Here is a 27,769-nt window from a genome sequence, read left to right as displayed (position 1 = left end):
TGATATCGATTTGATTTCAATTGGCAAGTAATTGTGCATTTATTTGCATTGTAAAATATTGAGCACTTCACTAATTCTGAACGTTTAGTAAGTAGGTAAAGGAGAAGCGTGCATACGAATTAGGCAAACGGATTCAAAGATGAATAAGGAAGGAAGAGTCAGAATTTTTAATCTTTTAAAGAAGTCCCTGCAGTGAGTCCTGCTTTTTAGTCGGAGTAAATATCTAACAACCCTCTTTTGTAGTTTGAAGATTCGCTCACATTGAGTCGCAACACACGTATCCCAAAAAGGAAGGGTATATCGGAGATGCGACGCAATAAATGCATAATAGAATGTTAAGGAAGTGGATAAATTCAGTTCTTTGGAAACTGATCTCAGTGCAAAGCAAGAAGAGCTTAATTTTTTGGATAAAGCGGCAATATGTAACTCCCCTTTCAAGGAATTATCCACAACAAGCGCTAATAATTTCACAGATTGAACGAAAGGCTGAAGTGTATTTTTATATGATGAAACTTTGGTTTTGTAAATTTTGAGACAAAGAAGGTTAGAATCGCACCATGATTTAAGGGTGATTAGGTCACTAGATGTGGTCCTATGAAGTGCCGTGAGATCAGGGCTGCTCCAAGAAAAACTAGTTTCTTCTGCAGATAGACGTATGTTACCACTGACGTCTAGATAGGCGATGTCGTTTGTAAACAGAAGAAACAAAATAGGGCCTAGTACTGAACCTTGGGGCACTACACATTCTATTGGCCTGCAAGAAGACATCGTTGTATCAACCATTACAAGCTGACTTGTGTTTGTAAGGTGTGACTTGAACCATGTGAGATGTGGTACCCTAAAAGGTAGTACTGCAATTTGTTGTTAACACAACCGAAAGCCTTAGAAAAATCACAAAAAGTTGTTTCAGTGGAGTGATGGATGTTTAGACATATTATTAAGGAAAGAGAATATAGCATTATTTGTGCATTTGTTACTCAAAAACCCAAATTGATGAGTAGTAAGTATTTTATATTTGAACAGAAATGATAATAGTCTCTTTTTGACCAATCTTCTTATGACCTCAGATAACGTGGGAAGGAGTGCAATTAGGCGATAATTCGATGCTTGATTTTCATCTCCTCCTCTATACAGAAGTATAACTATTGCCGTCTTAAGGCAATTGGGAAAAGTACCATTTTGAAATGATTTAATATATTTAGTTTTTTAAACATAAAGAAATAATATCAAGTACTTACTAATTATATCTATACAATGTATATATTTAATGAATAGAGGAGCTTTTACAACGGTGAAATAATGGTGAAAAAACTAATAATTAAATTTAGCACCGAACTCTAACATGGCATTTAAATGATTCAGAATGAAAGGGTTAAACTCTTGTAGACTCCATTTTCCAACTGCTCCCACATAGTAAATTTTTGTTACTGTAGTGAAGTTTCGATTTTCTATAGGTCGTGTCACTTATAGGTTATAACGGTAATCTCTTCAAGAAATTCACTCTGAATATAAGAAGTGGTTTAATCCAAAAATTGCCCTTAGGACCTTTTTTTATTTTAGTAAAGTATGTTAAGATTTGACATGACGCTAGTGTATCTGATTTCATATTTAATTTACGTGAAACAAATTCCAAATAAGTACATATTATATCTTATAGAAAAGTTCATTACTGAAAATTAGGCAACTGAAGGATGAATTGGGAGTATTGTAAAATCGCCTATAGATTTATTTAAAAATGTATGTTCAGCAAGGAAAATATAAATTTATGGAGTAGCTTTTACTTCACATTTTTTTATTCTGAACCCTGCTATAGATTGGTTGATACAAAACACACGCATAGCAACTCTACTAAATCTAAATACGAAATACCGTTGAAAGTCAATTTAATGGTTTCATTGAAAACTTATTACATGATTACTTGTAGAATACTTGTTCAATTTTATCTTAAAAATACTTGCATTTTTAGAAATTGCTTTGATTTCTTTTATTCTATGACAACCACAATTAATCTAAAATCAAATAACCAGCTGCCACACCGATCGCTGCTTGCCAACATCCAAACGGTGTAGGTAAACCAGCTTAGTGTGACCGTGGCATAGGATACAGTGTCGCCGAATAAGATTGAACTATATTTTTTATTTCGTTTTTTTTTGTTACAGGTAAATACGACATCATTAAGCCCTTTTGGTGAGTTTTATTTACTAATATCCCAGTAAAACTTGTGCATAAGCATATTTGAAAAAAGTGTTGTTTGTATTTGAAATAATTTTCCTTAACAACATGTACATTAGAAATTATCCATCCATAATCATTAATTGTACTTTGGAAAGACATATTTATGTTCACTTAAAAAGAAGTTTAAGAATTTTACTAATTTCAAATTGACACAACAGAATGATTAATATTTTTTGGTGGTGATCTAATCACCATCTTTCAACAATTTTCTGCAATTTCATCAATTCCATATTTTCTGAATTCTTCTATATGGAGGAAACCCCAAAAATTCAGTTCTTTTCTCACAGAATCCGGATGAAACTTAATATTCTATGAATATATCCAATTCTGTAAATTTTCTTTTAACCACTTGGTTGTGGGCAAGTCTGGAGTGATAACTTGCATTATTATTATATATAAGTTTTAACGAAGAATATGTCATTTGTTCGAACCATCAGCATTACCATGTGCTCATGGTAGTCACCGGTACTAGTTGTTTCAAAAGTCAATCCACCTTGATCAAAACCATTTGAACTGCCGCTGTTTACAGTCTGCGCCCCTTTTCTTTTAGTGGATTTAAACCAGTAGATAAATTATTAGAAAAAGCCTGTATTCAATTTTTGTAAAATATATTTCTTCTTCGATTTTACATTTCTTTTATAGTCCCCAGGTAATTTTTTCTTCATACTACAATATCTCTTCTTTCTATAGAAATAGACTCTGAAGTGCTTTTTTCAATGAAAACCTATTTGTTTTAAAAGTTTCCATAGTGAATCTTTGGAGTAATCATTATCATCTCAAACGATGACAAGAACACATGCAATTTCCTTTCGAAGTCTTCCTTCAAATGATTCTCTTTTTGAAATTTTGGCTTTTATTTTAATTGAAACGCCACATTTCTTTCGTTAATAACTTTCTAAATCATTGATTTCTCAACACCAAGCGGTCTATTAATTAATTTCACTGTGTCATTGCCATTTTTACATTGATGTTTTTCTGTAAATGATTTGAAACAATTAAATATCCGTTTTGTTATTAACTGTTAAAGGACCGATTTTACCGTGTTTTTGCGGTCGTTCCAATTTTCACATTAAATCTTATTTTTGGTGAAGTTTTTGGGACGATATTCTTGGAATTAAAATAAAACAAAATTTCTAATCTTAATTGATAAATAGGTAATAATTATCGCACGGCTATGTAATATTTACTACACGGGGCTTTTGGTCTGTCGAAACCTTTTCCTATTTTTCTGTACAACTTATGATTATAAAAGACCGACAACTTTTATAAACTCAGGTATTTATGAAAATTTGGGAAAATGTTCTCTTTTTATGGGGACAATTACACTATAAAAAATTCATACTGTACATGGTTTCATTTTTTCAGTACAAAGGAATTATTTTACAAAACATAAGTTTAATTTGATTTTATGATCTCGTGTGATTTATTCGCAGTTTGCAAAAAAAATAATAATTTGGAATGAATATGTATAAATGCATGTTTGTAGCATTTGCAAATGCTTAGGTCTTTATCCTCCTTTCAATTATATCAAATTATACATCCGGTTTTATCTCTATATTTCATAAACATTGCCATGTGGATTCACCATAATCTATTAATATACGTGGTATTCCCATTATTTTTGAACTCATCGAATTTGTGATAAATGCTCAGAAAATTACTGTCACAGTTTACCTCTAAAATGACAAAAAAGCTGATATTGGAAACAAGATTGTGTTGCTCTTATTTGACATTGGTATTGACGGACTTATTTCTTGCTTTAAAAATTCTGAAAAATCTGTTGTTTTTACGAGAGCTATACTGTTTGAATTGCTCACTTCTAAGTTTTTAAGAGAGTTGAATTTTAGCAGAAGAAATCTTGTCTTATCAAGCATTCTATCAACTTTTTTCGTAAAAAATGCACACTAATAATTTTATATAAATAAACATTAAAACAGTAAAAATCCACCTCGGGATTGGATTTACAAGTTCTTGATAATCTCGTGACTTGATTCCAAGCCATATTTCTGGATGCCTAGCTTTCAATTCTCTCATTGATTTCGCTGAATGATATTTTTGACTCATGAAGCAGAAAAATGAAATCTTTTCTTGAATGTAAAATTTTTTATATCGTGGGCAACAAGCATTTCTTGGAAATGGTTGAATATTGAAATATTGACCGGTATCCCAGGTATAAAATCAATACCATGTGTGAAATACAGCCGACATCGATCCCACACTATAACGGATGCCGGTCATTTAACTTTCAGTTTCAGACAATCCAAATGAAATGTCTCATTTTTTTCACTATCACTTCAAAATGTTCTTTGTCCCAGTTTCTATGATCTCTATCCCATTACAATTTATTTTTTTCTCTGGAAAACAATATTTAGAGACAAAATAGAATACTGTGAATTGGCCATTATTAGCAGGCCTATTTTATTGTTTGTTTCAAAGTTTTTATGAAGTTATTAGTAAGTTGTATTACGGGGTAAACTAGTTTCAAATCTAAAACCTAATTTCTGGATGAATTACTTTATTTCTTGTAATGTTTCTAGTTATAAGTAGTAGAAAATATAGTAACAAATGGATTTACGGAGAGAGGGTGAGACTTAGAAGCTCATCACTCCCTCAGCAACTAAAACCTGTGCCCCTTCCTAGGAACACCTGAAACTAATCGACACACTACTTTGGGTTGGATTTCCCCTTTCGCCCTTTCCTCGCTCCTTCTTTTCTTGATTAAGAATCTGTCTAGTCTAAGTCAGCTTTTTTGGTGCACTCCTTGACTGTATTGAGAAACCAGATTCATTCTTCTCTTAACATCTTAACCACATTCGGGCGAATTACTTTTGCCAATCATGTGTAAGTAACGCGCAATATACCTATGACCGGATAAAAATACCCAACTTCGCCATTATGTCTATCTCTCCAAGGTTCCATGCGTGGTATCCACCTTCCTCTTTGATATTGCTCCCAAAAATTTTTCCATTCTTCTATCGCGCGATTCCTGCCCCCTGCGCCTTTCTTACCATTAATACCTCTCATCTGCTTTTCTTGCGTATAATGTTTTTCATTCCAAAAGAAGAAGCTTCACTGAAATAACTCCCGCAATCACCAATATGGCTGACTCCGATAAGCTGAGACGACTCTCCATGCCGCTCTTTTCTGCATCTGTGCTTTTTTAATACTTTCGGTCGAGACCTCCTCACAATACAAAAGTATCTACTGGACTATGATCTTCAACAACCGCCTCTTTCAGACCTCCGGTCCACTGACGTTAGCTGTATAGTGCAGCAACATTCGTTACGGCTTTGTCAACCGCTTTTATAAGTAGTAGTAGTAGCAGTACATATGATAATGAAATGTAATGCCCATAATGTTTCTAACAATAAATTAATCGTCCATCTACCACGATTTTTAGTAATTGTTGTGTATTAAGAATATATGAACAAAAAAGTTGGTGATTGGATGAAATATGTTTTTATTTAATTTATTTAGTAGTACATAATATTTTTTCTCGTTTAAGAGATTGTTCTCCATATTTGAGTAATATTTTGAATTTTAGTAAGTGTCCCAAATCAAACAAAACGTGACTCGTATACGGAAGTGACATTTGAATTGTTGTTTATTACCGATTTTAACAGAGGAAGATTATAACTTGATTTTCGATCTTAGAAAATTAGCCAATCCTTTCAACAAGTCGAAATACGTCTTCATGTATCCATATTTTTTACATATTAGTTCCCAAATGCGTTGGCAGGTTAGCTTGTTTCGACACAACAGTGCACATAAAACACCTAAAAGTATCGTGGCGATTTTGCACTTTTGGGACAAAGTCAAACAGTTTTTAGTAGATTTGTCATATTTTTCTAATTTTTTTCGCGTTTTAAATAATTTACCACGTTTCACATGACCAAATTTTGAAGGGTGACTGAAAAGAAATATCGCTTTCTTAAATTGGATTCAAACTATCAAATTTTATTTTCAATGAATAATGTAATCGCTTTCGTTGTCAACAACATCTTCTCATCTATTATAATGCAAATTTTAATTGGTTTTCGAGTGAAATATCTCGAAATGGCATTATGAACATCATCCAAAATTTTGTTCCTGGTGATTGGAATAAATGGATTGATTCCATCAATTTCTTCCAAGCTTCGTGTTGACGTCTACAGACTTTTGTATTTTCTGAATTAGTTCACTCAGTCCCAATACGCCTTTTTTGGGATGTAAACCCGACTTCATTGCACTTTACTGTGATTTTTTGTCTCCAGTGATCAAGCGTTCAAAAAACGGTTCTGTATGGTGACGTTAAAACAATGTGTTGCATGGAATGAATTAGTTGGCTTTGTTTTTTTCGCACCCAAACACCTGTTCTGCTTATGTTTCCAATCTTATCTAAATGTACTTGGATGGTCAACGAAGGTTGGTTAATAATACCTGAGAATTTCTCAATTTTCTATAAATGATTTGCTTCCACTTCTGCCCATAGCATGTCGTCATCTGATATTGTTGGTCTTCCAGATCTAAATTAACAAATGCGAACTTAGGGAACCATTTTTGACATTCACGAACGTCTAGTTAATTTGGATAAATGCTCGCAATTGTTGCGTTCCTACCCTTGCAAAATCTAAAACGCATGCAATACCGAATACGATCTTCTGCTATTTAGCTGGCCATGTTAGTTTGTAAAGAAAATCTAAAAATTGATTATTTAGAAGTGAAGAAGTCACTACAGCCTTAAAATGCCTGACACGATTTCAAAGTAACGATGAGTTAACATACAACTACTACTACCACTACTACTACTGTGGCCACTCAAATACAAGTTGATTTTTGACCTCCCAACAAGTTGCCTCCATAATTTTCTATCTTCAGCCATGTCTACTTCTCCACCAAGCCTCCTTACTCTTCCCCCACTTGGTCATTCCATCTTGCTCTTGGTCTTCCTCCCTTCTGGTTGACCGCTCTATACTCTTCTTATTGTTGTCTCTTCATCCCTTCTTCTTACATGACCCAGCCACCTAATTCTTCTACTTCTTATCACAGCCACAATATCTGGTCGTCAGTCTCCTTCGAAAACTGACCCATATATCATCCTTAATATTTTATTTGAAAATGTTATTAACTTCTTCTGGGTGTGTTTTGTTAGTGTCCACACCTAAGCTCCATACAATAAAATTGGCTGTATTATGTCCGTGTATATTCTTATTTTCGTATTTTTTAACAGCAGTTTACATTTAAGTAATTTCGATAGGCATTTAACCTCTGAGTTGACATATGTCAATCAAATATCGGCATGCGCAGAAACGACATTACTTTATGATCCGCCCAATATATTAGATTTTATATTTGGGCACCACTATTACGAGCTTGCAAAATATATTTATCTCTGTTAATGGTTTGACATAAATGTCAGTTTAAATAAAATGAATCATAACTGAATTTTACAACTTTTTCATAGTAAATATCTTTTCTGACAAATAATATAAATTTATAGATATATTCGTGTTTATTTATCTGTATGCTAAAGATCATGTGTGAAGGTTTCAAATATTTCTAGAAGTATGATTTTTCAATGTTATTTATAAATGTTCTATATTACGTTCACGGTTAATATATCTGGTCCGATAATAATTAATGTCTATTTCCAATACAATTTTGATTATATTGTTATAAAACTAAACAATGTCACGACCATATAGTGATTTTGTTTCAAAGAACAAAATATTTTTTAATTACTATTTATTTTACATGGAATAAAACAAATTTGGATCTAATATTAATGCTTGTCATGCGATAGTTTGATTGGCTGGTGAGAGTTCTTAATGAAGCTTTACCTTAAAAAAACATCACCCTTTTTGCGTGTATATTGGGATTAAGTGTGGGTCACTTCGCTCATCTCCGACCACAATTCAGTCTAAAAGAGTGATTTTGTCGAGCAAATTGCATATTGAGACTCTTTCCAACACCACAAAGTTGCCGCGATTAATTGCAAATTGTTTTCTGTAGCATCTCTTGTCCTATTATTTGTCAATTTGTAACCAATTTAAATGTCACCACAAAATACAGTAATTATTACTGATTCCACAAGCCTGCGCAAAATGCGGTTTGAGATTTTAGATAGTTAAGTTCACTTAAATAATGACAATGTTTTTGCTTTGGTTGCGGTCGGCCATTCAATTTACTTAAAAGAAAACTATGCAAATTTGGAGAATTACTTTTAAGAATACAATATGAAAATCACAATTGGAAAATGTATGAAGATCCAAAAATTTTAGGCTCCTTTGGCTTAGCAGTCAGGATTTAGAAAATACAAAAGCAACACCTGGAACTAAAAATGTAATTCAGTAAAGTGTTGTTTTACCTCAAAAAGCTCCAGTTCCACCACATCACGTCAAACTTCGACTTATGAAACAATTTGTTAAGGCGTTAAACAAAAAAGGGAATTGTTCTAAATATTTCTGGCTTTATCAGTGGTGAAATTAATGGAGGGGAATTTTCGTAGGTCCGTAGATTAAGAACTGGAGTTTGTAGATGCAATGAAACATAAGGAGAAATATGCATAGAGTGCTTTCACGAAAGTTGTACATTCAAGAAATGAAAAAAAGTTATAAAGCACGCTGTGACACAAAAATGATGGCCGAATACTAACGAGACATCTGCTTCCAGCTGAATATGACAAAAAACAAAGTTATAAGTTTTCTCTAATAAGAAAACGTTATTTTAAGGAACGTAAAAAATTAATAAAAATTTCTGTATAGATATTTTGTTTATTTTTGTTCTTTTTCTTTATCACGAGGCTTGTCTTTAAATAAAATTCCTAACGAATTTTTCTAATTAAAAACATTTTAAATAGCATTGAATAATACAGGTTTGGAAAACTATCAACATCTATTTTTCGATATAAGGGTTTGGGAACAAAAAATCCGTACAAACTGTTTTAATTTACTTTGCATTTTACTCTATGAAACAATGCTTACTACACTACAATTACATATTTTATATAAGTTAATCAGCAGTCAGTCGGCTCGATTTCTTAATTTTTGTTTTTATATGTTGCAATAAATCATGAAATAGAAGAAATGAGAGAAACCATGAGAGAAAATTTGAATTTGAAACCATTTCAAAATAAAGTGGAAGAAGAAAAATTGAGATGGCTTGGCCATGTATTGAGAATGGAACAAGAACGATTAATAATGAGGATATATAAAGCACGAGCTTACAGAAAAAAGAATGGAAGACTGAGGAGTAGGATAAAATAAATCAAGATAGTGAAAAATCGAGGAATAAGATGGCAGGAAATTATACATATACACAAGATAGAAGAGAATGGAAACTGCTGTGGAAAGAGCCCACGTAATGACTCAACTCTAACATGCCTTACACCTGAAAAGGTAGAAATGCTTCAGAATTAAGTAAGTACATTATGAATTACTGAATCTGACGTTTGCAGGAGTTTGATCAAAATACTTTTGTATCAAATTTCGCCAAAAACGTTCAATTGGCCACAGTTGAGGCATATTAGAAACATTCCTAGACTTCTCAATAAATGGAATAATCAACTCTGCAAGAACTCCCACAACGTTCTTTACATAATAAGCAGTTGCCGTATCTGACCAAAATACAAAATTTTCTTTAGGATTCTTTTCTTTATTATAATCTATATGTAACACACTTTTTCTTATAGATTTTGACGGAATTTCCGGAAGAATTTTTCTTGATTTTTGAACTACATTCTGTTCCTTTAGATTGTTGCTTACATAATCCTTATTGATTTTGAATTTTCTGTCCAATTTTCACTGACCCAACTTTCTGTGAGCCGCTTCAACCAAAGATTCTGTCCTTTTTATAGCATTTTTTTTTCATTCCTGCCTGATCCTGACTTTCTTCTAAATAAAATAGCTGTCGCAACACGCCGACAGATATGGTGTATTCTTACAAAGTGATTAACCCCAAACGATTTCTTCAGATCTTGATTTTACTCATAAAACTTGGCAATTATTTTACGTCGTTCGTTTTCTTTCAGATTTTCTATACGTGAAACTAAACTTCTAACAGAGACCTTATGTTTATATTTGAGATATTCGACAACTGCCAAATTATGAGAAATAATGAATAACATTCTCAGTCAGCTTTTTTTGTCCTCACACCCTTAATCACTGTTTAGATAAATGCTTTTTGGAATGCGATGTACCCTCTTCTTTATTCCTGAGCCTTGCTGCCGCGAAGATAGCTTAAAACCTACTCCATCTCCATCTTTCACGTCCATCAAGACAAGAAAGAACATTGTAGAGAGCTCGCCTGGGCGAGAACTGGAAGAATGGGAGCCAAGCTACACACCAATCTCGCCAAATCCAGCCTAATAGCGTTGCTAGTTCTCGTTGGGAACCTTATTTTATAGACAACACTGGTATATTATAAAACTAGTTTATAAATTAAATAAATCGTCGTTTTTCTATATTTTGGGATTTACTGTCTTGTTAAAGATCCTTACGTGATACATAAAAAGCAACTTTGTTATTTACCTAATCGCTAGGAAGTAGTAAGAGTTTCAAAGTGCAGTATTAATATTTTGTTGTTTATTTTAATCAGGAGGAATGAGATGTGAGAAAAATACAATAATCATTGGTTAGAAAGCACTAATAGGAATAATGTAATATAAAGAATTCCATTCTCGTTTTTTATTGCTTCGTTAGCCGAAAACTCACATTTATAGTATAAAAAAAATCTAATAAATCGTTTCAGAGACACTCCTAATGAATAAATTAACATTAGAAGCTCCAATCGTACATACGTTGGTTTATTTTTGTAACCTACGACCCAATCATACACAAATTTTCAGATGATATTCATTTACTACTTATTAAGGTCGTTTGACATTCCAAACAATTTAAGTGAATTAATTCCATCCCTGGATTTTTTAATTTGTTCAATTGTTAACTTCTTGTTTATCTTTACATTGAATGCCACTTGAAGAAGATAATTAATTTTTAATAGATCTGTTTTTTTCATTTTAAGAAATGTGAGTTTGATTATTCGAGTTTCGAAGAAAAATAAATATCATTTATTTTGTATATTATACAGTTTAAGGTATCATTTACACTCTGACCCAGAATCACATCGTCCAATTAGCCATCAGCTGCAATGTTGAAGGTATCATCACTATCGCATATTTATTTTATAAAGGTTTGCATGTCCAAACTTGAGTCTACTTATAGTGACTATGCTACTTCGAGGTAACTGATACTTCCTATGACAGTATTGACTGGGAATTTCTAGATGTAAATTAACCCACTCTTTTCAAAAAGTTCAAGATGCGTGATGATTTTAGTTTTTAGTTCTTCATTATCTATTTCATACGCTATCTATTTCATATGCTACCAGTGGTTTCGTCTTGTAAATAGCACAACGTTGCAACTTCTACTAGACATAGCGTCGTCTAATGCTTGATATTCGTAAATTATTCTTAGGTAGACACATTCAATACATCTCCTTTGGTTGCAGGCTTCCAACAGTAACTTTGCTTATACGAGTATAAACATCTCTAGCGGAACCATTTCAAAGGATCATTTTTAGTTACACCAAAGAAGTAAAAAAATTAATCACTTATTACATTTTGGGAGATTAGTAGGTTCAGATTAACTAAAACATCTACCCACCATATAAAACGTCACATACAACCACTATTGATATTTATTCGTAGGATACCAACAATATACGACGGCGACCCAGTTATTAAATTAAATCAATTATTAATCACCACATCATATTGATGCGTTTTATGTAAAGCAACTAATGAATCCAAATCTGTTAATACATCCTATACAAAGCCGCACTTGAGAGAATAACTTCTCAGTACCAAAATGGATCGTGCCGAGTAACATGCTTTGATTAAATATTTTGAATTAAATGAGATGTCTCTAGAGTTAGTAGATATATTAGGGAAATATGAAGTTTCATTTTACGCAGTGAAGAGGTGATCTTGTGTTGGAAGATCAACGTTTAACTATTAGACAAATAGCAGAAGATAGAGGTATATAATATACATGCTGCCAAGTAGAACATGAAAAAATTTGGGTATTACGAATTTTAACACTATTGTGTAGAAACCAAAATGTATTGTGAAAAGTAGAAGTTGAAAAATTCAATTTTGAGAAGCCGAATGCGTGTTTCTAGTTGATTTCCTCTGATAGGTTCTAAAATTACGTGGGGCGATTAAAGAAGAACGTCAGCGGTACCTAAGAAATGGTAGAACCCTTTTCGCTATTTCAAACATCAGAGTATTGAGATTTTAGTTTCCATTCTCCTTTTATCCAGTTTTCTACTCTTTCCGATCCTTCCCTACTCCATTCATCTGCTGTATTGTTATCCCCTTTCTTCTTTCTTTCGGTGCTATTTGTAGCCAAGTTTTTCAGGGTCTTCCTTTCTTTCTTTTCTTATGTATATTTGCTTCTGTCACTTTTCTTATTAGGCTTCGAGGTGTTCTCCTCTTTATGATCCATACCATCTTTCAATTGTTTCATATCTGCTGCTACTATTCTACTCTGTGTCTTTTTGATCATTAGCTAGGTTTCACTTACATGTAATAAGTGAAAAAATTACTGATTGAAATATTGGTAGAACATGACCGATGGTTCATTGATAATATTCTTAACGTTACATCGTTATAAAGCTTCCTACATAACTGTAATAAACGTATACACCAACTGCTCAAAAAGAATATTTTTACTTCATCAGTGGTTAGAGTAATAGTACATTTTTTTTTAATTGGCCTGTTATATTTTCTTAACTGATGTCTGATAAAAGTAGCTTGAAAGTGACTAACGATGTCTAGACTAGTTAAACTATCAATTGATGTAACAAGTAATGGTTAATAGGATGGTGCGTAAAAAAAGTTAATATCACGATTATTTTGCATGTTTTGTTTTTTATTATTCTATAGAATAATTATTATATACAGTCATAATTTATTATAATGTTTTCCACTTCTAATTACACGAAGTATAAGGTATTGAGTAAATGGAAAAAATGAATATACACAACGAAAAAAAGCAATTTGATCGATTTTGATATAACAATATAGTAATTAGAAAACTACAGTTTGTAATTGTTATATATTCAAATTTTTTATTCATCGCTGTAACTCTCTTTTACTTTTATCAATTCTGTGCATACTTTTAGTATTCTCAATAACAATTTCGACAAATGATCTTCGTCTATTTGTTTTCATTCCTTTTGAAGATATTCCAAAGATGTAAAATGGAAGACACTGCTCTCTGACTTCTCTGTCCAATTTTTTCCACAACGACTTAATCGGGTTGAGGTCGGGCGACTCTAACGACCAAATCATTACTTTTAGTACATTCTTCCTTTTCATTTCTTTTAAACATCCTCTGGTATGCTTGGGATCGTTTTATATTTTTTTAAGCCTCCTTCTTCAAAATGCCTTCAATTTTCACCGGATCTTCAATCATCCTTCCTCCAAAACATCCCCAAACCATTACCGAGCCTTCGCATTGTTTTACAGTCGGGATTACACTTGGATCTAACATCCGTTCCTCCTTTGACCTGCACACAAACACTCTTCTCGTTACTTCACAAAACTCTCTCCCACTCTTCATGCGTCCAATTTTTATGTTCTTCATCCCACTCCAACCTCTTAATTTTGTTTTGATGTCTTTAAAAAGGTTTCTTGTACCACCCTCCGAAAAGACCAGCTTCTCTATACTTCTTTTTACTGTAGAAGTACTCAAAGTCAGATCCTTATTTTCATTGATTTGAGCTGCTATCAGTTTACTGATCAATACAATACGTTTATCTTCGGCGTTTGTGGTTTTTCGAAGCCACCCTGAACGTTTTCTATTGCAAAGCCGAGGTGGATGCATATTTTAAAACTTTTAAAAATGTGAATTTGCAAAAACGCAAACAATTAGTATACGAACTTCGCAGTAAGAGATCTTGGTCCAAGAAGTATAAATTACAACACGTCTCACAGGGCTTACTAGGACACGTAAGAAATAATTCACAGTTGAAGAATAGAAACAAATCTAAAAGTTTTACTGTGTCACACTCACAACAAAATATAAACTTGCGCTCTTTTGAAGTAAACTTATAACGGACACTATTATTTTTGGTCTGTAAGACACCGTGTCGTCCTTCGCTTGATAATATGAAGTAGAGAGTATTATTTGAAATTTAATGAATGCATTATGGGGTGGACAGAACTTTTGACTTGTACTGTAAGTCAAACTAAACTTCTATTCCTTCTGTTACTTTTACCATATTTTGAAGATTTAAGAAAAAATACATAAACAATAGTAGAAAAACAAACTATAAAAATCAAAACTAAACAAGGTAAAGGATTGTTGAAAGAATTGTTTATCTCTAAGTAAGTATCACGACTCGAAGCGTCGAGAAGAAAGAAATGAACAAGAAGTTAATGGAATAAAACCAAGCAAAGGGAGCAATCCAGAAAATATCTAAACGCCAAATTTACATTAAACTGGACGGTAATCCTGCCCTGCGGTTCCACTGTGAACTATCATTCCAATTTCAAAAATCGAGAAATCACACCTTTATGGATTGATAAGATATATTGTTATAAACATTCTTTTATAAAGACATTAATTTTTATTTATTTTCTGATGACTAGTAAAAACTGACAAAGTATGTTGAACTTTAATTATTTAACATGCGTTAAAAGTTAAAAGGACGCCGTTACATATACACAACTTGAAACATGAGTCATATGATGTTAGTCCAGAGGCTGAACTCACAATAATACATTTAATCGTTGGCTTGCTATCAAAGATTTTTTTTTACTTTATGCATGTTATATGGAATCATGAGTGAAATACAGGACTTTATTTAATAATAAGCACAAGAATCGAAAATACTGTTTCTAAAAAACTAACAATTAGACCTAAATAGAATAGATTATAATCTAATAAGACGTATAAAAATTGAAAAATGGATAGAGACGTCCTAGTTTGGAAGTGGAAGGTGATAAAAAACTTGTATAAAGACATTTTATATTGGTTCTGATTGGGCTGCAACATAAATTTACAGAAATGCACCAAAACGTTTCAAATCTCAAAACCTGTTTCCATTGAATTTGGGTCTTCTACTCCAGTGCCTAGTGGTCTCTATATATTTGGTTTCTTATTTTTTCTCACTTGTTTTTTGACATTTTTTCGACATGATCTATGACCCATCTCGCAAAATTTATTCCTAATTCTTTTCTAATACCCTTACTTCTCATTCTATCTATGATAATCACTTCTTTATTGTTTCTATTTCAGTAGTCTGCATTATTCTTTTTGATATTGATGTTTTCGCTATTGCTTCCTTATGGGTATGGGTTCCAAGCATGATTTGTAGATTCCTATCTTTCTTTGTGTTTCCATATTATTTCTCTGAAAGTATCACTAACCCTTGTTGCTACTTGATTGAGTTCGAGTTTCCTCTATTAAATACTCCTAACTTGATAAGGCCACACCAAAGTAACTAATTTCAAATGTTTATTGTATTATGTTATTTACAGCTAGTTTATTTTCTTCTATATAGTAGGCGCTGTAAATAACATTTTTAATGTTAATAATCTCCCATTTTTTAACTTGCGTTGAACTTGCTTACCCTTTCTACTATTCTGTTAATAAGAATATGGAATAGTGTAGGGCTAAAGATGTGTCCCTGTGATCCGTATCCAGGTACCTATTTGGACAGTTCCTTTTCATTTTTCCGGTATTCAATTCAATTCGTCAATAATCTTGTGCTATTTATGATCTATATTGTTCTTCTCTAGAATTCCTAATACATTCCTCAATTCTATTTTATCAAAGACTTTCATGCGATCAACAAAACACATCAACATGGTCGTGTTGAACACCACTGATTTTTCTGTCCGAATGTATGTGTTACATTTTATGAAGCAGAAAAAATATCTTTCACAAGCTGAGTATATTTGTAGCAACTTGTTGGTGAATATATTTTTCTAGTCAAAATCTTTGAGTTAATGGAATTAGCTTCAAGATGATATAAATTTCACACACAGTAGTTATAATTAGGAGCAACTGACCCTTATAAAAGGTTATCTACCTGACCCATCACTATCAGTTAGCCATCAAACGTCAACCGATATACAAGGCTAAAGTCAGTAAGAACATAAGTCAGTCTGATGTTTCCAAAGTTTACCGTCGTTACCAATCGACTCGTAATTTTAATCGAAGACGCGATTCCGGAAGAAAAATGTGCACTTACGACAGAGATGATCGATTCATTGTCAGCGATGTGCTGACAATGCAAATCTCTGAATTGTTTTTCACAAAGCCGGTCCTGGAATTTAACTAAAAGTGGTGTACTGCATCATGAAAAATTTTAAAAAATCAAATGAGCTGTGTAAAAACTATAGCCAATTATGGTAAATTTCACAAATCACCCAGAAGTTGGTAAATAAGAGGAGTTAACACTTTTTAGACGCCATATAATATCCTCCCTCTACATACGGTAAAGGTATGTGAAGTTTCTCATGACTCACCCTATATGAAATGAAAACTTCGATGTTCTTGTAATAAATTTGTAAAAAGACCATATTTCTTATAAAAGTAGGCCAAACCTCCTTTTTTTAAACCGGAAATGCCACCTGAGTAACTGAATATGTAAATTAACTCTATTAGTGACTTTGAGTTATCTGTTCATCTATTATACCGGTAATTACGCTTTAAAGTCCTCTCTACGGTCTCCTGGTAAATTCACCCTTCTGAATATTTTTTCTTTATCTCTATCATATACAGCTTTTGAGATATACATCTTGAGGTAGTGTTACCAATAAAAATAATGTACCACGTTGAAAAAGTGACATTTATAACAGTTATTATATTAGCCACTAAGTTATATCAAAAAATTTCCACAAACGTCTCGAAATCCTGGCCCTATCTAACAAAATTTGTATCAATTTCTTTTTGCTTAGACGTTTTGATGTGTTTATGCTTCTAAATGTTCTCTTTTAATTTAAAATTGGTTTCTTTTATAATTTTTTAAAGATCGTTCGACAAGCGCACAAGACAATTTGATCTGCCGAAGTGAGTCTTAGAGATGGGCAAACATACGAACTTTTGAATAATTATTATCGTTAAGACAAAACGAAAAACCATCAGCAACATCAAATATTTTCCAAAATGAGCGAACGTACAATATATAAAATATTGAACAAAAATGATTTTCTCTAAGGAAGAGTGCATTTTTGGTATTAGATTCAAAATAATTTAAATTTAAATTTAATTTAAATTTTAATTTAAGAATGGTTAGGTTTGTTTATGTTAGGAGACTATGACTATAATGGCTTTGATGAAAAAGTATTAACTCTTTCTTACTCTGTTGTTAACTCTTTTATAATTTTTCTTCTTTTATTTATGGTAATAAACATTTCAAGCTAAATACAGGGAGAGAGAGAGAGAGAGAGATTCGTTGGGTAGAGTTTGGAAGGAAAAGGATGATTTTTTTGGGGGAGAATTTAGTTATGTTTGATTCGGCCCTGATATAGGAATTTTTTCCTCTGCAGGGCTGGGGTTTTTGTGGTTTTGTTGGGATGTGTTTGTCCAGCTACTTCTAGCGGGGTTATTTTTTGACCGAAAAAACGAGTGAGGCTTGTAAGTAAAAACGGTTCTATTATTATTTTTTTGTGTTTTTTGGTTTCTTCTTATATCTTTTTTTGCTTTTTCTGGTTTTCCTATATTTTTTTGTTTTTTTTTTGTGTTTTTTCTTCCTAATCTAATTTGGGGTGGGTGGGTACAGCTGCGGCTGTATTATTCCCTATCGTCGGCCATTTGGCTGGAGAACCGGTTCACCAGATTGCAGGGAAACCACAGAAAACCTGCAACTCCGACGATCGACGAGCAGTGTGGGTGGGTGTTGGGGGTCGGAATTTATCTGATTGATATGGGGGAAAATACAGGGAAAACGCTTCAACTGTTCAATTTGTATGTTCAAGTGCGTCTTTGTTCCAAACAAAAAACAAATATACAGGGTTTGCCATGTGACACTGGCCAATACCATCTTTTTTATTTCAAATGCAACATAATTTTGTCTTTGCTGGCCGAATTAGCTATTGCAGCTTCATAAAAACTTGAAACCTTCTTCAAGATCAAAAAGCTATATACCCCGTAACAGCTTCTAATCCTCATGTTTGCATCATTGCTCGCAAATTTGGAGCTCGGCTCCCAAGTATACCCTGAGGATACTCGACTCAAAGCAATTCGACTCATAGGTGATGCTTAGAAACTTGGATAGCTTAAAGCATAGACGAAAGGTCATTAATCTGACTCTCTTTTGCCCATACCACCACGGCAAATACTATCCCGAGCTGTCCATCATAATACTACCAGTAATACCGCAGTATTTGCAAGACCTACTCGTCAACAGTTTTATAAGGTTTTCGAAACGAAAAAGCCAAGACTATTTCAGAAACTAATCTATTAAAGATCTTCTGTTCAACCTCCATATTATTGGGGGAAATCTGTATCTACAGTTATTGTGGCTCTCCTGATTCTAATCAAGCTAGTCAAGCATCCATTCTGTTACTGTCATATTATTATTATTCGATTTAGTTTCAACAAATACAAGCCGTTTACATAATCAATGTCTTTTTCAATTAATTTGATATAATACCTTCAATACATGATTATTTTGTTTTGTATACGATAATGATAGAACAACAAAAACAGTAAAATAATTAGTTACTCAAATCACAAAGAAAAAATATTATATACATAAAGTATTTTTTTTTCATTAATTTCCGTATTTTTAATATTGTTTGTTGTTTCTTTTTTACATCAACAGCAGCTAACTTATTGAAATCTCAGAATGTTTATTTAATTCTTTAAAAATAGATTGATAGACAATTTTTTCAATCCTAAAACTGATTTTCTATATATAGTTGAAAATGTTAACTTATATACAGGTCATTCATTTCGAAGATCGTCTGCTACACTTTTAGTTGAATTTGGGAGAGACTTATGACACTAAAGAAACATAGTGGTTGGAGGTCATCAACAGTCGCTGAAGGGTATATTGATGAATGCACATTTTGATATTAAGGGAATGTAAATTTATTGCATAATAAAATCTTATGAAATGAAATATTATCTACCTTTGTTTCTGTGTTTATGCAATATCCGGGGAAAAAGTAATTTCATAAAATCTTAACAATATCTTAATATAAACGTCTAGTCTAGAAGTTAGTAAAAGAAAAAAATTCTGTAAATGTGTGAAAGATTAAACAGTTTTTGTTAGAACCCACTTACTTTTTTATCAACTACAGAACAGAATTTTCCACTCTTTGTGATTAATAAATAAATCAACACTATGATACGTCTAATTTAATTAGCCTATAAAATCGTTCTACAATATTAGTCACATTTTACAAATAATATAGTTCTTTAGATTATTTAGGCCTAAAATATCCATATCCATAGAATTCTCTGTAATGATTTTCATTTACAGAATCATTTGGAACTCTGGGATTCGTGGTAATTACTATGTACACAAAAATATTTTATTAGCTTATAATCTAAATAAAGAATACGTTTTCAAAGCTCGTAGTATATTTATTGATATAAATATTTTGAGTTCAGTTAACTTTAACTGTTAAATATATTTAATCACTTAATTTATGACTCCAAACTGTAGGAGCTCTATTTAGATGATATAACACACCCATACGGAAAGGTGATCAAATTACATTAATATTTCTAAGAAAGTCGTAAATTTAATTATAGCTCTATGATTATTTATAGATGCATCTGATACTTTTCCATAGAAATGCATGTCATAGTGTTGCTACAAATACAGAACATATAGAGTACGCTCTAGGATACTTCCTTGAAGAGGCTCATATACTGAAAATTCTCGAATCGTAACCTGGCTAGATTAGATTAGATAGGGCGTAGGTACATAATTTGACCTATTGTTCTATTGTGTACCTCGGACTGTTCACCAATCAGGTAGCAACGACTTTCCAAAGAGAGCTAGCTACCCTAGTCTAGGTTTTAAGAAAATTGACTACAAGTACCGTAGTCTTTGTCTATGAAAGCCTCGCACTTAGACAGGAGGTGTTCGTTGGTTTATTTTGGTTCTTTATAAAAACGATATGAGTTATCAGGAAGTTTTCCGATGTTTTCCAGATATTAATTCACCGACCAGTTAGCATACCAGTAACTATTCTTAGGTCATCTTTGCTTAATGAAAGGGCCTTTTGAAACCATTTGATAGAATAAGAAATAAATCTCTTCATTGTTTCAGACCTGGAGTGTTACTCCATGTTTCTGTTTTCTTCTCGTTTTCCCACTATTTTGATGATCATAACTTGATGGGTTTTTAAGAAACCTATAAAAGTTTTTGCTCCTGTGCAAGGTCCTTCATTGCCGTTAACTTTGTAACTTTGTTGTTTGTTCCTATTAAGTTTAAAGATTGGATGCATACTTTGACTCAATAACCTGGCTACGTCTTGAACAATAAAGTATATGAAAACTCTATCAGTTCTATCAATTTAAAAAAAAGAGTTAAGGTTTATAGGATAGATCAATATCTATTATCATCTCAATGTGGAACCAATATCATCACGTGTCTCTTGCCATTCAACTTTTGCTAGTGATTCAATTTAAATTAGTGTGTGAAATGTAGGGATTTTCCCGTACATAATTTTTCACTATACCATATTCGCATTATTTAAAGTAAACATGTGAATGGAGTTCTAATCGTGTAAAGAGTAATATGATTGTATAAAAACAAATTTAACATGGTTTGACTATTAACACATCACGGATTTTTTTCAATAAAAATCATACGTGTAGTTGTAGAAAGGTCAATGAAACGGGTAATGATTTTTTTATATTTTTAATATATTCAAGGCCGGCCAAAAACTATTTACGAACAAAAAGACGACGCACTAGTTTATACAAATATATAACTAAACTTTTTGTAAGTAACAATCTCATATCTTTCTATCCCAATTAAACTGAAAATTTCAATGTCAGTATATTTATGCATATATAACCGTAAATTGTTCAATTTATCATAAGGTGTTCATGTTAAATGTTTGAAGCAGCCTTGTAAAGCTAGATACTGTGATTAAAAAGTTGCCATCACTTTTGGAAACTGATTATTGCAGAATACATTCTGGTTAACTAATCTTGCTTTCTGATCGCTTAATATTTTGTCTTAAATTACCAGACAAGACAATCCCAATTTAATTTACCATGAAAATTGGATGATATTAATGTTTTCAATTAATTTAGCCATAGAAACTTCTTTCAAAACATTAAAAGATTTGAAAGTAAAGCTAACAACTCTTCTAATTACCAATCTAAAGTTATATGCGTATTATAGTTGTTTGAGGATTCGGATTCTTTGAAAACTTTCGTACATTTTTCGAAATTGATATCAAAAGAAAACTTCAGTGCAATGAATAGCTTAGCTTCGTTGAATATATTACTAGAATTATATCTGAAAGATATTTATCTGCTCTGTCGTAGCTTTCTCAATATTAAGAATAATATGAGACTTTTTTGTGAATATAGATTTTAGCGAAGAGCCAGAAGTGGATGTGGTTAAATAGGGTGATTCTCAGCGGCCAATCACTCAAAAATGAAAAGAAATTTGTAGCGTGGCGCGAAGAACAGGAATCATGGGAGACTTTTGTTGTATAAAATAGGGACAGAATGATGATAAGCCGGTACGGGTTAGAACTTGCCATGCTTGTCTGAAGGTATGAGACATTGGAAAGAGGCAGCATTGATAGTAATAAAATAATAAGCTAATTTTTCTGCAAGTCGAATTTGTTAACCCCAAATATTTTTGAGAAACGGCAAACAAAAGTTCTGAATCTCGTGCAAAACACTATGTTACGAAAATTGACTGATGCTCATTTCCTTCCAAATTCTTTAGAATTTCCTTGTGATTTTTCTTATTTGAAAGTAAATCCTTATTAAAAACAATGATACTAAATGACAATAGTCACGTCTCATCAAATCAACGTTACGTTAATTGTGACAAACAAATTAATTATATGGATTACGTAAAGTGTCGGCGAATCTGGTATCACGTGTCAGAGCCAAACTAATCGCTGGGATAGAAATAGACGACAAACTATGATTTATACATATCTACGCATCAAATTATTGTTATTATTATTACTTTTATTTGGGTTAACCAATCGAACGTCAATATGATTTAATATACATAGGTGGCATTGATTATGTTATAAATGCTATACTCTACTAGATCCGTTAATAGATTTTTATTGCTTTGGTTGTAAAGGTGAACAGTGTTGTGTACTGCTGAGTTTTTTATTACTGGTGAGAAAGATCTTTATTGCTTCTAAATAGAGAGGCTTATATTTTTACTTTTATTTGATCATTCATGAAAAACAAGGAAGAGAGTGAAATTAATTCGTAATTATAATTCTTTGGGAAACGTAATATTTAAATAATTATATATCCTCAATTCGATAGCTATATCATGAACATCAATTATTACTTAAACAATTGCCTCTCGTTTCGTGGGACTAAGGGCGAATTTTGCAACCTAAAGTAAAACTAAAGTTTAAACAAACATTTTTCTACCAGATGCCATGTATATAATCAAAATTTTTCCAATATTTGTTTCAAAGTTGAAGAGAGTTGTATGAACAAATAATAAAAAAATCGTACAATTTCTATGAAGTAGTACTTTTGGTTAACCTTCTGAAGAAATACAAAGAAACAATTGAATCCATAAAAAAAGTGATACGCTATGAAAATAACGGTCATATTTTCGATAAAACCACAAAAAAATTTACAAAATGTGGGACAATTTAAAGATTTCCTATAGAACGAATAATAATAACAATCATTCTACCAAAACCGTTTATAATATTGTAAAATTTTAAACAATATTAAAAAGTTAGGTTCAGATCTTCCGTTTCTTGTCAAACTGAAGTTTAAGCCCAGACCGGCAACGTTTAAACCGAAGTGTATATATATAAATGCATCTAAATGTTCTTGATTTTAGGTCTCTTCTGTTTCAAAATTAGTTTTTTTTTTGATAGTTTTTAAAAGAAAGATAAATTTTGACGTTTCGACTTTTCTTGAAGTCTTCATCAAAATATAAATATTTATATTTACTATTATTATTTATAAATATTTTAACTTTATTTTAAAAACTATCAGAAAAAACTCATTTTAAAATAGAACATTTATATGCATTAATATATAACTAACTATATATATATATATATATATATATATATATATATATATATATATATATATATATATATATATAAAAATATAAATTATAGTGGACGAGAAAGCAGTTCAAAGATAAATTTACTAAATTTCCGCAGACCCTTGTGCATTCGACAGTTTTTTGATGGTTTCAATCGGTCCAATAATGTCACTGTTTTTTTTTTTACTTTTCTAAATCGATGTACAATTTCACGTGTGAATCTAAGAATACAGAGTTCATAACCTTGCCAGTTGATTACTCACTTCGCTGGCTCCAGTCCACGAATGCTGTTTTGATTGAGGCATGTATTGGAGCATCTAGTTTTCATTCATGGCCACATATAGATGGTAAAAATCCATTTTATTTTGCGTGAGCGACTCCGAATAATTATCAAATCGTTCTTGTGAGGAAACGCAGCACCCATTTGGAAATAAATTCAAGTGCTTGCGTGAAATATTGTGAACACTTCCTTATAATCTTTTCGTGATATCTCATTCTCTTTTCCCGACTTCCCATCACGATTATAAGGACTTTTATGTTTTCTGGTGTAACTGCTGCTTTTGTACGTCTTCGAAAAAAGTCGCCTCAAACCTTTCCAACCTCTACGTTTATTTACAAATTGACAAAAATTGTTAAAAAAACAGGGTTTTATGTCTTATAATCAAACTATTGAATCATCATCAGATAATGAGGATATGCGAAGCTGAACTATGATGTATAAATTATTTTTCTTCTTCTGGAACTTCAAAGTTGAAAAACTATGTGAAGGGATGATTTCCGCGCCCTACACCTTTATATCACATTTTTCAGCATAATTTTCTCTAGAATTTACATTGTACTAGAAATAAACATTCCTTTTATTGCATTTAGATTTTTCTTGTGCATATTTTTGAAAAAAAAAAGGTTCACTGCAAACGTTGAGGAAACGTAATATCATATAGCTGGTATTTACTCTTTTTTTGTGATTTTATATCTTGCCTTATAACAATTATTGGTTTTTATTAAAGTTGAAATATGTATCAGGTCAAAAATGTAGCTAGAAATCTTTGATATCTATTTAGCATTCATGTATAAATAAACATTTTTTGGCTTCACAATCCACAGGCAACAGTAATAATCTTAATATATGCATGAAACAACTTTGTCAATGTCAAGTTCACAATCGAATAGAATGAAGTCTGTTATAATTTTCAGTGAGAAATAGTTTATAGATTATAAAAAGTAAAAGCAGAGAAGTACCAGTTAAGTTTTTACAAAAAGTGGAACAGTGACGAACAAGTTCGAAATAAAGTATTTTATGGCTTTTAAAAACATTCGCCCTTAACGACATTTTTGCACTCACAAAAGCCAACATAGTTTTGAAAGTCTTCAATACCTTGAGTTGGATGAAAATCGGTATTAGAGCATTTTTGTTTGACAATGGGGAACAAGCAAAAGTCAGTAAGCGATAAATCAGGTGAATACAGGCAATGAGATATCCTAAGAGACGCTTCTATCTGCGTACTGCACAACTTATTAACTGTTGTTTTCCTTCGGCTGTCGTATGGAGAGAGAAATGCTTTATTGTAAAAAAAATATTACAATTTACAAACAAAAGCTTGTAAAAACTAAAAAAAACATAAAAATAAATAAATAAAATTTCAATATGCAGAAGAAAACCACAATGAGTAACAAAATTATATGTAATAGTACTAGGTAATAATTAGTATATAAATCTATAGCAGAATTAAACCAGTATGCAGCATCTCCGCAATTGAATATTGTTATTAGAATAAAAGTTGTTTACAGAGTAAAAGGCACTTTCCAGTAAATATACCGCCAAATTATTGCGGAATGTGAAAAAAGATGATATCGATTTAATATAAATTGGAAAGTGATTGTGAATTTTTTTGCATTGTAAAATATTGAGCCCTTAACTAATTCCGAACATGGGGTAGGTAGGTAAAGGTCGTGCTCCACGTTCCTAAGTGGATAGCCGTGCAACGATATTTCTGGAATTCGAGAAGCGTGCTTATGAATTAGGCAAATGGATTCAAAGATGAAGAAGGGAGAGTCAGAATTTTTAATCTTTTAAAGAACTTGCTTTTTAGTCCGAGTAAATATCTAACAACCCTCTTTTGTAGTTTGAAGATTCGCTCAAATTGAGTCGCACCACACGTATTCCAAAAAGGAAGGGCATATCGGAGATGCGACTCAATAAACGCATAATAGACTGTTGAGGAGGTGGATAAGTTCAGTTCTTTGAAAACTAATCTCGGCGCAAAGCAAGAGGAAATAATTTTTTTAGAAAAGGCGGAAATATACTCCCATTTCAAGGAATTGTCCACAACAATTTTTATCTCCTCCTTTATGTAGAGGTATAATTATAGCCGTCTTAAGGCAATTGGGAAAAGTGCCATTTTGAAATGAAACGTTAATTAAAGGGGTTATGTGGTATATGGACAATACGTTTCATGTCTAGAGATGCAAACAACAAAAAAGGCGATATAGGAAGTCATACTAAGAGTCACATTAGAAACGAGATAGAGAGGTTTTCCTTCCTGAAAAATCTGTTTTCCCTTGCTTCTTCCTTTGCCGTTGAATTTCCATCTATTTGATTCCTCTTCCAATCTACTATATACTTCTTCTAATTCACTCGGGATCTGGCTGGTAATACAATTAATTCGTCTTCATATGCTTAAATTTGATGCCTTCGGTGGCACATTAAACCTTGTGTATGTATTTGTGTTTTCTTTATGATTACATCCAATATGAAGATGAGAAGTAAACAGATAAGGGATCCTCCTGTTTCATCACTCTTTTTGACTTGAAAACTTTCTGATAGCCTTCCATCCCTCAATACTTAATATCGGTTCTATCCACAGTTAGTTCCACCATTTTTCTTAGTTTCATTGGGACATCTAAAACTGTTCAACCTCATACAACTTTAATATACAACTTTTTTATAATATCGTAAGCTTGCGTATAATATGTGAGCTGTAGATGTTGTTCTAGGTTTTAGTTATTGTTTTCAATTGTTTTTAAGGTGAATAGTTGTATGTTTGCAAAAATTAATTGTATTAAATTTTGTGGGGCATTTGAATTGGCTCTTCGCGAACATCAGATAGTCGTTGCATATGTTTTGGATAGGTTGAATTAGATGCAATTCTTAAGTAAGTGTCGAAGCACAGTTAGTTTAGTGAACAATCTCTCAAGTTAATTTAGTGGAACATTTGAATCTGTTCAAGACAATAAAAGGAAAGTATAGTCGGTAAAGAAGAAGAAGTGCTTGAGGTTAAATTTTTCATTACTGAAGCCGATAACTATGTTGGAATTTCTGGAACCGTTGGCGATATTGATACTGAATACACTGTTCACACAACCGCTACACTAACACTCACAATTACACTGTCTGACGCGCGTTTCTATAACCAAGTTATCGTCTTCAGAGACTGAAGGTTTTGAAGTTTACGAAACATGGCGGAATACTTAAAATTTTGTACATATTATAGGATTGAGGTGAAAAGTAGTGTAGCGCGATACATCAAATATTATGTAGATCACATTAAAGACAACTAATGATTACTACATCAAATAGCTAGAGAGGAATGGAAAAGTAAAAGTATATTTGATAGTTTATCTTGATATAGCTTAACAGTAATAATTTCCAATCAACTTTTTTTGTTAAGTAATTATGTTCGTTTATGCCATTTTTATCCGAAAAATATCAAAAATTATATGTACTGAACTGCAAAGTTCGCATTAATTGGTTCCACCTACTGACTACCCTGTCCTTGTTACGCATAAAGTACCAAGGGGCCCTAATAAATATTATTCATTGAAAGAAGATTGTTTGTTTGTTATAAATATCTGTAAAATTGCTTATAATAAGAATTATGAGTTTGAAAATTTTTTGAAATATGCTCAAATAAACATACAGTGGTTATTTTTTAGTACTGGTATTCATTTACTGCGGTAGTTAGTTATCTGCTATTGTTTTTCAGTAGGCAGCGAAACGTGTAACCTTGATAAATGATTGCAATGAATTTATAGTACTTATATAATCGCTTAGTTATGTACATATAGCAAAATAAATCCTCTCTATATAAGAACTGTATTTAAGTAAAAAAAAAACAAGGTACGGTATTCCCACCTATTATTAACAAAGGGAATTGGATATAAAGTTGTAATACGAATATGAAGAGAGGAAAGTATAAGTACTAGCTTTTTTCGCGGGTCAATTTAGAATCAATATCAAATCAGTTTATAAGTTGGAATTTCTGGAATCGTTGGTGATATTCATACAACCATT

At 32.1% G+C, this 27,769-nt stretch overlaps 1 protein-coding gene across 4 annotated transcripts in view; it reads left to right on the top strand.

Moving 5' to 3' along the window:
- LOC130902356 (insulin-like receptor) overlaps positions 1-27,769 on the top strand; it is a 150,154-nt gene that overhangs the window by 47,919 nt on the left and 74,466 nt on the right. For 2 of the 4 annotated variants that reach the window (XM_057814468.1, XM_057814459.1), the window contains exon 2: positions 2,160-2,187. The exons of 1 other annotated variant lie outside the window; for it this stretch is intronic. The gene's annotated coding sequence lies outside the window, so the exon portion shown is untranslated. Of the gene's footprint in view, positions 1-2,159; positions 2,188-22,256; positions 22,569-27,769 lie in introns of those variants that run through there. One more of the 4 variants, XM_057814476.1, reaches the window with a different exon arrangement.

This window comes from Diorhabda carinulata, chromosome 1, assembly GCF_026250575.1.
Source record: "Diorhabda carinulata isolate Delta chromosome 1, icDioCari1.1, whole genome shotgun sequence".
NCBI classification, from domain to species: Eukaryota; Metazoa; Arthropoda; class Insecta; order Coleoptera; family Chrysomelidae; genus Diorhabda; species Diorhabda carinulata.
Note: the sequence above shows the minus strand (reverse complement) of the source record. Positions and strands in the feature narration are given on the sequence as shown.